The 15,128-nt window shown below is 37.3% G+C and overlaps 1 protein-coding gene across 1 annotated transcript in view; it reads left to right on the top strand.

Annotated features, from left to right (window-relative positions):
• Positions 1 to 15,128, top strand: part of LOC122801555 (E3 SUMO-protein ligase RanBP2-like) — a 2,328,503-nt gene that overhangs the window by 1,824,189 nt on the left and 489,186 nt on the right. The window lies entirely within an intron of this gene.

The following is a 15,128-nucleotide window of genomic DNA, read 5'->3' on the forward strand; positions in this document are numbered from 1 at the left end:
CAAAGTGCCAGTATTTTTTCTGTCTTGTATGCAGAGAGTTCATTTTGGCAAATTCAGCTTGACAAGAAATCATCATTGCGCACTATGTTCAGTACTCTGGCAGGTACAGATTTATGAAAATTCCATTTAGGATAAATTCTGCAAGTGAAGTCTTTCAACATGCAATGGAGCAAATTTGTTAGGAGTATCCTTGTGCTGTTATCGTAGACATACTGGTAGAGGAGGTCATGATGAAGCAGAACATGACAGAAACCTTAGAAAAGTTCTGGAAAGGGCACGTCAAGTGAATCTTAAGATGACTGCACAGAAATGCAAATTCAAGCTACAAGAAGTTACTTATGTTGGCCATTTATTTACAAGTACAGGCCCACAACCATACCCTTCAAAACAAACAACCATTCTTGAGATGCCAGCACCAGACAACGTTCAAACTCTGCCACGTTTTCTTGGCATGGTCAGTTACCTAGGTAAGTTCATTCCAGACTTGAGTCAACATGTCAGCACCATTCAGAGAGCTGACACGCAAAGATGTAGCCTGGTCTTGGTAGAACACTACCAAAGAACATTTGAAGTCCTGAAACAGAGAATTGCTAGTCCACCAACACTCTGATACTATGATGTTCACAAGCCAGTAACACTTTGTGATGCTTCAAAATGTGGTCTAGGTGGAATCATTCTACACGAGGATTAACCTGTTGCTTACGCATCGAGAACTGTTACCCAAGCCAAGATGTAATATGCCCAGATTGAGAAAGAGCTTTTGGCAGTTGTGTTTGCATGTACGAAGTTCCATGATTGTTTATGGTGGACCTATCCAGATCAAAACAGACCACCAACCATTAGTCTCTATTTTAAGAAAGCCTATGCATTCAGCTCCAGCCAGACTGCAACACATGATGCAGAGATTGCAAAAGTACAATTTCAATCTTGTCTACAAGAAAGGCAAACTTTATCTTGCTGATACCTTATCCAGATCACCCAGAAACACCACAGAACAGCACAAGAACCTTGATTTGTGAAGTCATGGAAATGAGAAATTTTTCTTCCACACATCTTGAGCTGAGATCACACAGATCCAGTTTTACAAAGGCTCAACCACGTTATGAATCTCGGATGTCTATCAAAGCAGTCTAGTTTACCTCAAGAAGTGCAACCTTATTTTCCATACAGAGATGACATTTTGTCTGACAAAGGTATCATTATGAAAGGTCCAAAAGTAATTGTTCCAAAGTCCTTGCAACCTGAGTACATTACTGTCTTGCATCGTAGTCACCCAGGAACCAAATCTACCAACAGAAGGGCGAGAACCCTAGTATTTTGGTCTTCTATGTCACAAGATGCTGAGAGAGCACTTTTATCTTGTTCAGTGTGTAGTAGTACAAAACCACATCAACAGGAGGAACCACTTCAACTTAACCAAATTCCCGGACTACCATATACGAGTCCACACAGTTATTTCTGACAATGACACACAGTTTACAAGCCAACAGTTCAAAAGATTTGCTGTAGAATGGGACTTTACTCATGTCACAAGTTGTTCAACGTACCTGCAGTCAAATGGTTTGACAGAACGTGCAGTGCAAAGTCCAAAACAGTTACTAGAAGTCAAAACAAATAATAGTGAGGTTTTCCTGAATCTCTTGAATCTCAGAAATGTACTTTATGATAAACATTGTGGTTCACCTGCTCAGAGACTTCTGTCGAGACGAACCAGAACCACATTACCAATCAGTAGTTTATTGTTGGTTCCATGTGTCAAGAACAACAGGTTAGTGAAAGCCAATCTGTTGAAGAAACGCTTAACCCAGAAGTCCTACTACTATAAAACCGGCAAACCGCTAAGTCCATTATGAGAGGGAGAAAGTGGTAAGGATGCAGGCATCCAAAGCTTATGATCAGATTGGTGTCGTAAAGCATATTGGTCCAGAGCAGAGATTGTTCATTGTGGGAGCAGTTTTTAGGCAGAATCAGAAGCATTTGAGTCTTGTTTCTGAGCCTATACCACAGCTCATAGCCTTTGAGAAAGACTCTAGTTCAGAGTGAGTTGTCAGGTGTTCCAGTTACAGAGGAAATTTCAGAGGACATTCCCATTCCAATAATGAATCCAGAAGTTCCTGATGCCAATTGTGCACCACAGACTATCCCTCTTGCTGAATTTGGTCCAGATTGTTATGTTACAAGAGATGGCAAATCTCTAAACCCTGTAGCAGATTCTAAGAAACTTGACATGAACATTGTATTTTGCTACCAATGTATATACTAATGCACATCTGTCTCTGATATTGTTTTGTATAAAGGGCAATCTTTTTAAGAGGTAGGATGTAGATTTGTATATGTGTATATACCTTTAAGAAGGTATTAAAGGGCTTGCACAAGTGTATAAATACTGAGCATGTGCAAGCCTGGCTGCCATTTTGTAGTAAGCAGTTGAGATGTAAGCATGTATGTTTGTAAGGTCTGTCTGTTAACTAGTTCATATTTTATGATGCTGCTATCCATCCTGATGTGTTTCTGTGTTGTTAAAGCATCTAAATGAAAGCCCCAGCCTTCTAGTTATACGTGTTGGAGATGAACGAGTGACACAAGATATGCTGGAATTATGTTAGGGAAGGACACTCTGCTTCAAATGGATTGGAAGCTTGTTCCAGAGAAGGGGTAGTTTCTAAGACATACACCTATCTGTCCAACATTTTCTGTTGATGTCACAAGCAAGTTTTAAGCCCCTTGATTGAAAATTTTAGCAAAACAATGTATGATAGAAATGTTATAAAACATACACACGTAAAAGAACAATAATCTAAAATAACTGTTTACATTGGTGTCTTCTATAAAACAAAGCTTTTTAAACAGAAAAAGAAATGCTATGAGTGGTTAATTATAAAAGTCTGTTTATCCAGCAGTTGTTTGAATTCCAGCCATATATTATATGAAGAGGTGATTCTAGATGTCTTGATCATGACAAGTTCAAGATGGCAAACTAGTTGCTATGTGTACAAATTCCTACATAGCAGCAGTAGTCTGATTCTTCTAGTTCTTGGTGATGACTTTTATTGGTAATGTTAAGATACTCCATAAGAGGGTATTTTGTTTTTATGATACACTTTAATATATCTATTAACAACAAGAGATTTGGTCAGCATAAATTTATCATGAAAGATGGACTGTAAGAGAATTCATATCCCAATATGTTAAGTTTTATACAGCCATAAAACACATGCTGCTGATCAGCTTTAACATTTATTTTACATCTCCAGTATCATATGGCTTTGTTATGCATCAGCTCAACTTTGTGGTGTGGTGAAGGTTCCATGTGAGAACTTCAAGAGAATATCCTCTAGCTTAGTAATGAAGAAGTTTGTTTTGAAGATTGGAGTATTAGTTTATCATCTTCACTTGGGGAGTCTAAAATAATCCCAATAGCTTTCTCTGTGAAATACTATCGATTTCTTAAGTACCTTGTATATTGCCAATATAAGTCTCTTTGTAGTTGTACTTTGGTGCATTAGAATAATGAGTTAATCAATGAATGTTGGGAAAGAATTTCTAACTATTGGTTGCATTAGATTAATCTTGTGTTCAACTAATTGTCTACAGTTTTGCATTTTTAACCAGATCTTTGCTTAACTCACACTTATTAATGATATGGTCAACATTTTATAACTTCCCATTGTGTAGTAATTTATACAATCATAGGAAGTTACTAGGCTAATGACCATAGGGCCCTTACAAAACCCAGCCAAGTTCTGCCCTATTCCATGATCAGCACCAATTGCCGTGTCCAAGAAGGACACAGGTGGAACCTCCAGGGGTGAACTTATGGTTTCCCATCCAGTCCAGATTACATTTGAAGAGGGTCAATGAGGTGCTGTATTTGATATGAAGTAGAAGTCCATACCAAAGGTGTGGTAACCTCTGGGAGACAAATCTGTCCCTCCAGCAGGTTCTATTAATGTCACATACCAGGTTAAGGTCTTTAGAGCAAGTAACCCGTGTACCATTTGCAGCATTTATAATAAATCAGGGTCAAAGATTCCTTATAAGCAAGGCAGAAATTGCCTATGAGTAGTCTGTATGAAACAGAATAACATGACTGATTTCAGATGATCCACATAGGACAGATGCTGAGGACCTTGAATTTTCCTTGTGAGGAACCTTTGTGGGCTCTCCAATTGCTGCATGTGCCTGCAAAGGTACATACCAAAAGGGGTACAATGATTGGCCTGACGAGGGAAGAGTACAGAGAGGTTATAATTTTTTTTCTGGTGCAATGCCCTTACTTATGAGATGAGCAATATAGAATACCCTTCTTACCACTGTGGAGACATGCTGATCAAAGGTAAGGGTGCTGTCAACCTGTGTGCCCAGGTCTCTCGCCACTGAGTGCGTATTTAGGGTGTTAATGATGTGGTATTTAGCAGGAACATTGCACTTACCGAAAGGGATAATACATTTTTGTGCCGTGAGTTTAAGACCATGACTTTGGCACCAGTCATTTGTGTAAGACCCTCTTGTAGAATATTGACATCGTTTAGAGATTCTATGACCGCTCCCAGTTTGCAATCAGCAAACTGTGTCAGCCACAATTAGTTTTAGCTTGTACTTCAGAGAAATAGATTCCAAACAGTAGAGGTCCCAGGACTGATCCCTGTGGAATACCGCTGGTTACAGGTCTGCTGTTGTGATTATATGGGTTGTCTATTAAGTGATACCAGTATAACAGGTTTTTGTCTTTAAATGCAGTCATTGTTAAATTAACTATATGTTTTGAGTATAGGCAGTTGGAAATACAAAAAAAATCCATGCTTTATAAGGGTTCCTGAAAATGAAATTTTTAAAGGAGGTTATATTAATAAAATAAGTTAATGGGTTTGTTTTTGTTTAGTCTTTTACTGACAAAAGAAATTTATTAGTAGCTATTTTAGTATATGATTTTGTTAAAATATTGGATTTACACCAAATATCTCCTTGAATATCTTTCCCATTTGGCATTATAATAGTTTAACCAAGAAATAATTGTCTTAACAATTGAGAATAAGGAATATAATTCTAAGTCTGGAAGACCAGTAGCACCCATTGTCCAATCCATAATGTGGTGGTTTAAAGCCAATCTAGGTTTATTAGGAAATCATAAAAATCTCCGAAACAAAGAATTATACTCTTATATTTTTGGGAGGAGTGGGAGGGATAAAGATTATATTAGATATAACATTTGTATCCATAGTTTGTTTTGCTGTTTATATTGTTAACTTGTCTCTATTTGTATGTTTTGTTCAGGGCTTTTCCCCTCGAGTCTCCACTGAAAATGGATAATTTCGTACCCAGTTGGACTAACCCAGTTAACAAATGTGAAGTAAATAAATAAAATAATCATTTTAATTTAGGAGAGTCTCTGTTCCATAGTGAAAAAAAATATTCCATTTATTAAGAGTTTGTTTTCTGGAGTTTATTGTAGTTAAGGGTTATGTCTTTAATATTATCAGACAGGATTATCCCTAAGTAAGTGATTTTACCATCTTTCACGTTGTATTTATGTAATTTCTTAACTATTTTTTTTCATTTTATAATTAGCAGGCATTATTTTAGTCTTATTCTCAATAAAAATGAGTCCCAGTTTCTTCTGGAATATTTCTGTTTGAAATATTGTAATAAGAGAAGAATTTCAGTCAGTGTCATTTGCAAATAATTGTATTTTGGGGATTAAATCAATATTTTATTTATTAGTATACCTTTGCTGTTTTTATTTGATCTTAAGTAATTTGCAAAATGTTCCATATCTAGAGCAAAAAGAAATGGGGACAAGGGACAACCCTGTGTAGTACGTTTAGTAATCATGGTTGATTGGGAAGTATACAAGTCTATCTTAATGTATGCAAAGGAGTTTTCATAGAGAAGTCTAATTGTAACAAATTGTTTGAAAAATTACATTCCTGCAGTAGTAACTGAATCATATTTACTGTTGATATCCAGACTTACCAAAGTTATTTTTTTATTAATATAATCAATTATTGATAGTACTCTCTTGATATGATCATAGGTGTTCCTGTTAATTATAAACTCAGTCTGATAATTGTTTATCAACATTGGAAGAAATAGTTTTATTCTAGAGGCATAAATTGCCATGCATATTTTATAATCTACAGTTAATGAAATTGGTCTATATGAAGAACATTGTGTTGAGTCCTTGTCAGATTTTAAAATTGGGGATATTAGGGTGTATTTCCAGGATGGTAGTACCGTTGTGGGTCCTTTATTGAAAATAACTCTAGTAAAACACTCAACACATTATTAGTCATCATTTTGTATAGTTCAAGTATTATACCGTCATTTGCAGGTGCCTTATTGGGTTTAAATTTATCAGTTTGAATTTTGTGTTCAGACATTGATACTAGGCTTGTCAATTATTTTTATGTGATCCTCTGGTAGTCTATTTTCAGTACTTTTTTTATAAATTCTTTGTTCTGATATTATATATCCATTGTTGGTCTATGTTTAATTTTATTAAAATGAGACCTGAGAACATCCAGAATATCTTCTATTTCAGTAACCTTGTTTTACTACTAGAGGAATATAATTATTTTGTGTGGTTAGATTTAACAATCATTTTTTTCTAGAAGCCAATTTATGCATGAATTTAGGATTTATTGAATAATTATTTTAATCTTTTATGAATTTATCATTGTTTTATCTTGTAAATATTCTAAATATTTACTGTTTAAGCTATTTATTTCTGCCTTTATTTCCTTTTTGACTAATTTTAACTTATCAAGTTGCTCTTATAAATCTATCAATTCTTTGTCCCACTGTTTCCTTTTTTGTGCATACCAACTTGTGATTTTGGCAAAAGGGTAGGCTTTTAAAGAGCCCCATGCAAAAATCTCAGCGGTGTTACCTGTAGGATTAATTTAAGTAAAGGCTTGAATTTCTTAAAGAACTCCTTAGTCTTTCATATTGGTTATATATGCAGGAATCCTTTTAATTAGAATGTTATTACTAGAATTCAGTATAACTTCAGATGTTATTGCGTTAGGATCCAACAATGGACAAGTGACTATTTTATCCATTCTACTTATGATCTCCTTTGAAACATATACTCTGTGTGATTGTGTCCCATGCCTGTGTGAGAAATGTGTAAACAGCAAGTCTGACACTGCAAACTTGTATGTCATGTAGGGTCAGTGAACTCCTTCAAAGCCTTGACTGAGGCAGGTTTCTTCCTTTTACAGCTAGTGTCGGTATCCTTGTCAGATAAAATACAGTTAGTCACCTGCAAAAATGTTTCTCTTTGATATTCGTATTATTTCCCCCAACTGTTTAACCGTTTGTATTCCCAATCGGGGTATCCAATAGACATTAGTAAAAGTGTATAGTTTCCTTTGAATCTCTTAAGTCACTGAACAGAACATGCTTTTTTCATCACTAAATGCTTTCAGGATTTTAGGTAGAGGCAAAGAATTTTCCCATAAAATAGCCACCCCTCTTTTCTTTTATTTATAGTGAGAGCTAGTAATGACAGAATAGTATTTAGTATGAAGTCTGTCCAATTTTTTTTTAAATGTGATTTCTGTAAAAAGAGAAGTATCCATTGATATTCCTATGCATTTCAAGCTGGCCATACTACCGAAGTAGGAAAAAATAAATACATATAATATTCTCATACATTTGTAAATAATATGGTACTGAAAAATGATTGTATCTAGTGAACAGCTTACTCAAAGATACAAGATAATTGAGATCAACTGTAAACTTCCTGTAAGAATTACTTTGCAAATTACTATACATGCATTGTTCTTTACCACCTCACCCTGCCCCCTTGGAGTTTGACTCCTGGTTTGAATAGCAATCGTATTCAGACACTACCACGTACTCACAAATAAGTATCTAGCATCACTCTTCAACTTCTAAAGTTATGATATATGAAAGGACTAACTTGTTTAAAAAAATTAAAAGGAGTTAGTGTATACGTAATATTCAGATTATAAGCACTCATTTGCTTGTTGTAAAACTTATAAACTGTAATGTATAACAGATCTTAGTCATTTGGCTCTATTCTAAGAGCCTATATAGTTTATTTTATTTTACATTTGTTTACCGGGCTAGTCTAACTGGATACATGTCCATTTTCAGTAGAGGCCTGGGGAGATAAGCTCCTAGGTAAGACAATGAATTTAACACAATTCTATTTACGGATATAGAAGACAAATAAATTCTATTTACAGTGCCAATTACAGGTTATCATAGTAAAAAATTAACAGTGTAGAATACAGGCATAACAAAGGATGCAGTTAAAATCCCAAAATTTACAGTGTAGAATACAGTCGTAGCAAATGAAAGTAATATAGATTAGGTGTTCTACAGATAGTAGAACTAGTTTTATAAGGAAGAAGTTTCCTTAGATGAGTAGATGGGATGGGAAGATCAGAGTATTTAGTGACTCTTGAGCTAGTCCGGTTTAGAGCATGGGCATAACCAGTGAGTTTTGAGATGCACTTTCAGATTGTTTTTGAAACAGGAAAGTGAGGGAAGTGTGGAGAGTTCATTTGGTAGGAGATTCCAGGCTTTTCCAACTATATTAGAAAAAAGTGAGTCACCAGCCTTGTTGTTTGTTTTAGTAGTATGTGCTAGAAGTTTCTGAGAAGACCTTAAGGAATCTAGGTTTTTATAGGGAGTGATTAGTGTGGAAAGAATAGGTGTTTTGGAAGGTGTGTAAAGGGTTTTGTGAGCTATAGTTAGTTGATGGTATTTAATTAGATTTTGTAGTTCAAGACATCCTAGCTGTTTTAAATTAAGGCAGTGATGGGTTCTAAATGGGTTACCTGTTGCAAATCTGGCAATGTTATTGTAGGACATATCCAGTTTGCTGAGATTATTTTTAGATAGTTTAGTAAAAATAGGTGAGGCATATAGAAGAGGAGAGATTAGATGAGTGTGTGCTATTGTGGTTCGAGCTGAAGGTAGGAGAAATGATTTTATCCTATATAGAGATCCTAGCTTTTTATTGACAGTTTTTATAGTATTATTTATATGGATATCAAAGTTTAGATTATTGTCAATGGTGACTCCTAATAGTTTGGTGGTAGGTTCAGGGGATATAATAGTTTTATTGGTAGAGTTAACTGAGAAATCCAATGGGGGGGATTTTCTAGTTGGAGAGAAAAGGAGTTGTTTAGTCTTTTTGGGGTTTGAGAAGGCATCTATGTGTGAACCATTGCTCAACTGTGTTAAAATACTTGTTGGATAAGTAGTGCCATAAATCCAATCATTTCTTTCAGTTGTGAGAAAGAGGTCAATACAGATAAAAGACTATACATATCACATTGTTTATAAATAGTCATGCTATATTACTGAAATGCTATTGCATTTTATTGATAATGTGACTAAACTCTGTTCTCACTATAAGGCTGTACATGCTTGAATATTATGGCAGGTGCGTGATATTTTAAAGAGCAAATAAACTTCTCTGAAAAAAATTTTTGTCTGTGAGGACTTGCATATAAAATTCTTTCAAAACATGTCTGTTCTATAAATAGGATATATTCACTAGAAAATTACTATGAGATATAAAATACAGAGTAATTGATGTCTAAAACTAATATGTGCTCAGAATTGTATTTGTACTGAGGGATAATAACATAGGTGTGTACTAGGCTAATGGCCCTGTAGCCTTTACAACCTAGCCCACAGAAGTGCCCTGGCATCGTGCCACCCAACATTAGTTCCCAGTGGCCCTATCAAGTAGAGCCACGGGAGTGAACCCCAGGGTGAACTTTCTATTACCCATACACTCATCAAGATATCTCTTGAAGAAGGTTAACAAGATGCTCTGCCTGACATGTATGGGAAGTCTGTTCCAGAGCATGGGCAGTCTCTGGGTGAGGAACCTGTCCCTCCAGCCTGTTCTGTTGATTGTGGTAATGAGGTTGAGGTCTCTGGAGCGTGTGGTGTGGAGGGGATTGGGATTTCTTTAGATGTAGCATTTCTAACAGAGCTGGGTCAGACATGGCTTTGTAAGTCAAGCAGAGATCGCCTCTAAGTAGGCGATATGACACAGAGAATAGCTGGAGTATTTTGCGTCTGTCCATGTAGGACATGTGTTTATTGCCTAGGATCCTCTTTGTGAGGTACTTCTGTGGCCTCTCCAGCTGTTGCAGATGTCTGGTGAGGTACATGCTAAATGGGGCGTTGTACTCTGATTGGTCTAATGAGGGAAAAGTAAGAAAGACTATTACCTCTTTCTTTCCTGGATGCAAAATCCTTGGTAATGAGATGTGCCATCTAGAAGGACTTTCTGACCACAGTGGCAATGTGGTGGTTGAAGGAGAGATTGCTGTCAGCCTGCATCCCCAGATGTCTCATAACGCCTTCAGTGTGCTCCCATCGATATGGTAATTAGTGAGAACTGAGTTTTTAGCAAAGGGGATGACGCAAATTTTTTGGCATTAAGCTTAAGACCATGGTTTCAACATCAGTCATTGGTCTTAGTGAGGCCTTTCTGTAGGATGTCTGCATCACTTGGGGAGTTAATAATGGCTCCCACCTTTCAGTCGTCTGTGAACTTGGTCAGCCAGAGTCCCTTTGTGTTGGCCTGGACTTCTGAGAAGTAGATGCCGAAGAGGACCCAGGACCGATCCCTGTGGGACTCAACTCTTGACTGGTCTGCAGTCTGACTTTCAGTTCGCTACTTTCACACTGTGTGTTCTATCTGTGAGCCAATTTGCAACCCGCCTAGTGATATAAGGGTTGATGCCTAGTTTGAGTTTATCAATAATTCCCAAGTGAGGAATGGTATCAAAGGCCTTTGCCAGATCTAGGTAGGCTTACCTTCATCCACAGCCCTGGTGACTGACTCAGTCAACCAGGTTGAGCAAGCATGATCTCCCTTTCACAAAGCCAGACTGCGTGGGGTCCAGAGTTTGGAGATTTCCTATATTTTTGATAATCATGTCCATGATGATGAGCTCCATAGCTTTACATATCAGACTCGTCAGGCTAATGGGGTGATAACTCCCAGGGTCTGCAGTTGCTCCCCCTTTATGGAGAGGGATGACACTAGCAGTGCGTCATTTGGTAGGGACAAAGCCTGAGGTGAGGCTGTGACTGAACAGGGCACACACATATGGTGCAGGTTCACTTTGTAGTTCATGTAGAACATAGCCAGGGATGTTATCAGGTCCCATGGAAACTGTATTCTTGGTCTTGGACAGTGCAGCTTTAACCTGTGCTGCAGTAATGCAGGGTGCCTGGATTTCTTCCAGTATTGTGATTGATCCTTTAAGGGGGGAGAGAGGGGTAAAGTTGCACTGAATCTGTCAGCCAGTATGTTGGCAATATCTGTTGGCTCAGTATAGGAGGTACCATTGTGTAGTAACTCTGAGCAAATCTAGGTATTGCTTGATTAGACTTTCAGAAATGAACGCCATTCTCACTTAGGCTGATGTCACCTTATCTCAAACTTCATGTGCTTGCTGTGTAGGTGGTGTCCATTGACACCATCTTTAGTTTTTTCTTGCCACATATGGGTTTACTTACAAATGAGTACTTCACAGTCTGCCATTGTATTGAGAGATAAGTAACTTATTGGGCACCCTTTTTGTTCTCTTGCTCTACAATTAATAGATGTTAGGGTTTGCTAAACATCTGCTCACTATTTCTTATTCTTTTTATGCAGATGCACATAATCACTTGTAATTCTAAGGTGCAGACCAGGTGAAGTTAGTTCAGTTCAGACCCATGCATATTGTGATAATTTATTATCGAAGTAATACACTATTTTCAGTACGTCTCAGTTTTATGAATGCATGCTTGCAAACGATAGGAATTCCCATTGCTATCTCCATTTCCAGCATTAGATTTTATTAAAGCTAGTATTCCCTGGTGTCACTCCCTTACTGCTGATGGTAATGCACTGTATATGTACTATGTAAAACTTTTGTTTATACATTTTATCATCTTTATACTTGTATCAGTGTTCACATTCCAAAGTCTGTTAGTCCTTATAGTCTGCTGATAGTTGACTCTTGTAGTTGTGACAATCTTTGTATTCTGATATGTTTTATTCATTGCATTTGACTAAATGGCCCTGGTTATGGCTAAAAGTATACTCTGACCAGTTCACTAACCCTGTTAACACAACAATTAAGTTAAGATTGCCAGATAGAGGTTTGTTGTATATCCAGGCCGAAGAAAGTTATAAGGTGTGTTTGTAAATACAAGATACCATATAGACTTCCACATCCAGTGCATTTTCTACCAATGTCTAGTGTACAGCATGGCTGGCCATATGATTTGCCAGTGGTTATATGCGAAAATGTGTGAGAAAGCAGGAATTATGGTATACCACACCAAACAGAGGGTTTGTGACCCAGTTAAAAATCATCTGCCAAGTCTGCAGATATAGAACAGCATGGTAGCTCAGATGTCTGTTAAAGGAAGTGTCCATAAGGGGAACGAGGGGAAATTTTTCAACTTTCAAGCTCGTCGGAGATCTCATAGGTCCATGAGTCAGCTCCCTGACAGAGCTAAAACAGTCCCCTGACCGTAATGCCTGCTATCACCCTTCTGGATGACTTCAAACTTGTGGCCCCTAACACACCTCACTGGACTGAAGACCAGACCCTATGCTTCTTATTAGAGGCCATCCGCCTTGGTCCACTTCAAAATGTCATTTGATTTTCGGAGAAGGGGAGGGTAGAATCCCCACAGTTGCCCTCAAAGAGAACATACTTGCCTGTACATAACCATCCTGGGACACCCCTCTTCTAATTCCCTAATTTGCAATGACTGCTGCTTTATAAGACCCCAACACCTATTTGTTTATTAACATTTGAGTACCAGGAAGGTCTGACTGGAACATAAGTACACATTTTCAGCAGAGGCTTGGGGAGAAACGCTCCAAATGTAAATTGTTTGATGTGAGACAAATATTCAAAAACAACATTCAAAAAATTGAAAAACACATTACATTTAATCAAAGAAAACATGCAGTAATTGACATTTGTATTATTTATATTGTATAATGGAAAAGATTTAGTGTTTAGTAGTGACGAACAGTGATAACATTTTAGTTACGAAAAGATGGTAATAAGAAATAGCTGAACAGTAGATGGGAAAGTTTTTTCAGGGAATTCAACCTAAATAAGTGAGACAGGGGTATTATGTAGGATGTTATATTTTTGCAACAGTATGATAAGAAAAGGGAGTAGAAGATATTGTACTAGTACTAGGAGAAATAGAAGTATAGCATTATTAAGAAAGAAAAACTGAGGTATGAGAGGGAAAAAGGTGGGAAGCAGAAAGGGAGGAATATGTCAGTAATACTGGGAGGCTGGTAAAAGCTAAAAGAGAATCAGCCAGGATTAGAACAGGAACAGATCCAATATTTTGATAAATACTTTGTCATGCTTGAATTTTGTAAGGTTAGAAATTGTTCTAATTGTGAGGGGTAGGGAATTCCAAGTTTTAGCCACTGAGTAGGAGTCTAGGTTTTGTCCTGATTTTTTTTTCTGGTTTGTGCACAGAGAGGAGTTTATCCTCAGATCAGAGTGTTCATCTGTGTATGTAGAAATTGAATATAGAGTTAAGGTCAGGGCAGGCTGAATGTTTATGGATTATGCTACGGGCTGTAATAAGTTTTTGGTTGCTGAGGTGTTGTGGGAATTCAAGCCATCTGAGGCAGTTCAGAGCAGTGCAGTGATGTCATGGATTGAGCCAGTTGCAAATTTGGCTATTTTATTGTAACATGATTGTGTCTTTGTTTTTGGTGTGGTATGTATGTTGGTACGTATGGGGGCACCATATAGAAGTGAAAGTAACAGGTAGGCATTGACAAGAGTGATTTTTTTCGTAGGTGTACCTATAAAGCATCCCTAGTATCTGTTTTTATATTTGGATGTGTGGATCCAGTGAGAGGTTCTGTCACATAGTTTAGTGTGTGGAACTATTTCAATTTCTGCATTATATTGGGAGAAAATTTTAAATTGATTTCTAAAAAAAAGTGATTTGGGTGCAAAAAGGAGAAGCTTATCTAGTTTTTTGGGGATTAAGTAGGTGTTGTGCATTACTGAACCAGGTTTCGATAGAAGTGAAGGCTTCCTGTGTCATTTGTACTGTTTTAGGAGGAGATAATTGTTGAGTCGTCTGCATATTGAATTAAGTTTTGACCGAAGGAGATATGAAAGTTATTTATGAGGGCATTAAAAAAGGAGGGGATCAAAGGTGAAGCCTTGGGGGAAACCCAGTTGTGTTAGCTAAGTATGTGGAGACGAAGCATTTCCATCTTATAGATTGCTGTCTGTTGGGTAGGTAGCTAGTGAACCACTGTAAGTAGGATGGTGAGAGACCAAGGATAAAGAACTGTTGTGATAGCTTGGTGTGGAAGACCATGTTGAAAGCTTTGGAGAGGTCAGTAAATAGTGCAGAGTTTTTTGCTTTATTTACAACATCCAAGAAGGATGTTGACACTGCTGTACTGTGTGCTGGCCTAAAATCATGTTGAATGGAGGTTAGCATATTGTTGAGAAGATTTAAAAGATTGCCTATGGCAATAGAGCCGGTAGATAGATACCGTGGTAGATTTGCCTCCTTTATGTAGAGGAATTATGGATAACTTTTTCCATATGGATGGGGCATAGGATTCAGTGATCTGTTAAGTATGCTAACAGGGTAGGCTAGGGCATCTGCAGCAATTTTTTTACATATCCTTTTGGAAGGTTATCTGCAGAAAAACGGCAGGGTTTGATAAGTAGAAGTTATCTTATGAGGTTAGTGGGTACAGGTTGTAGTGTGAAAGTAGGGAGTGTTGAGGTGTGCATGGATTCAGATGAGTGAGATGTTAGTGGACAGGTTTTTGCAGTTTTCTGTGAAAGGGTGTATTGGAATTATGATTGGGCAAGTGTGATGAGCAATGGGTGTTGGGCTGGGTGGAGTTAGCAGTAAGGCTTGAAATGCTTTCAGTTAAAGCATTGAATATGGAGATGGACTGGGGTCATGCTTAGGTGCCGGGTTATATAATGAGGAAATGGAAGACCAGAATTTTTGAGGGTTGTGTTTAATGGTTTGTAGTTGAATATAAAAGTTTTTCTGGTTTTAATCACTGTTTTTAACCTGGTTATGCAGTTAGTTGTCTAATTTTG

This window comes from Protopterus annectens, chromosome 5.part0 (genome assembly GCF_019279795.1).
Source record: "Protopterus annectens isolate FY-2018-M chromosome 5.part0, PAN1.0, whole genome shotgun sequence".
In the NCBI taxonomy this organism is placed as follows: Eukaryota; Metazoa; Chordata; order Ceratodontiformes; family Protopteridae; genus Protopterus; species Protopterus annectens.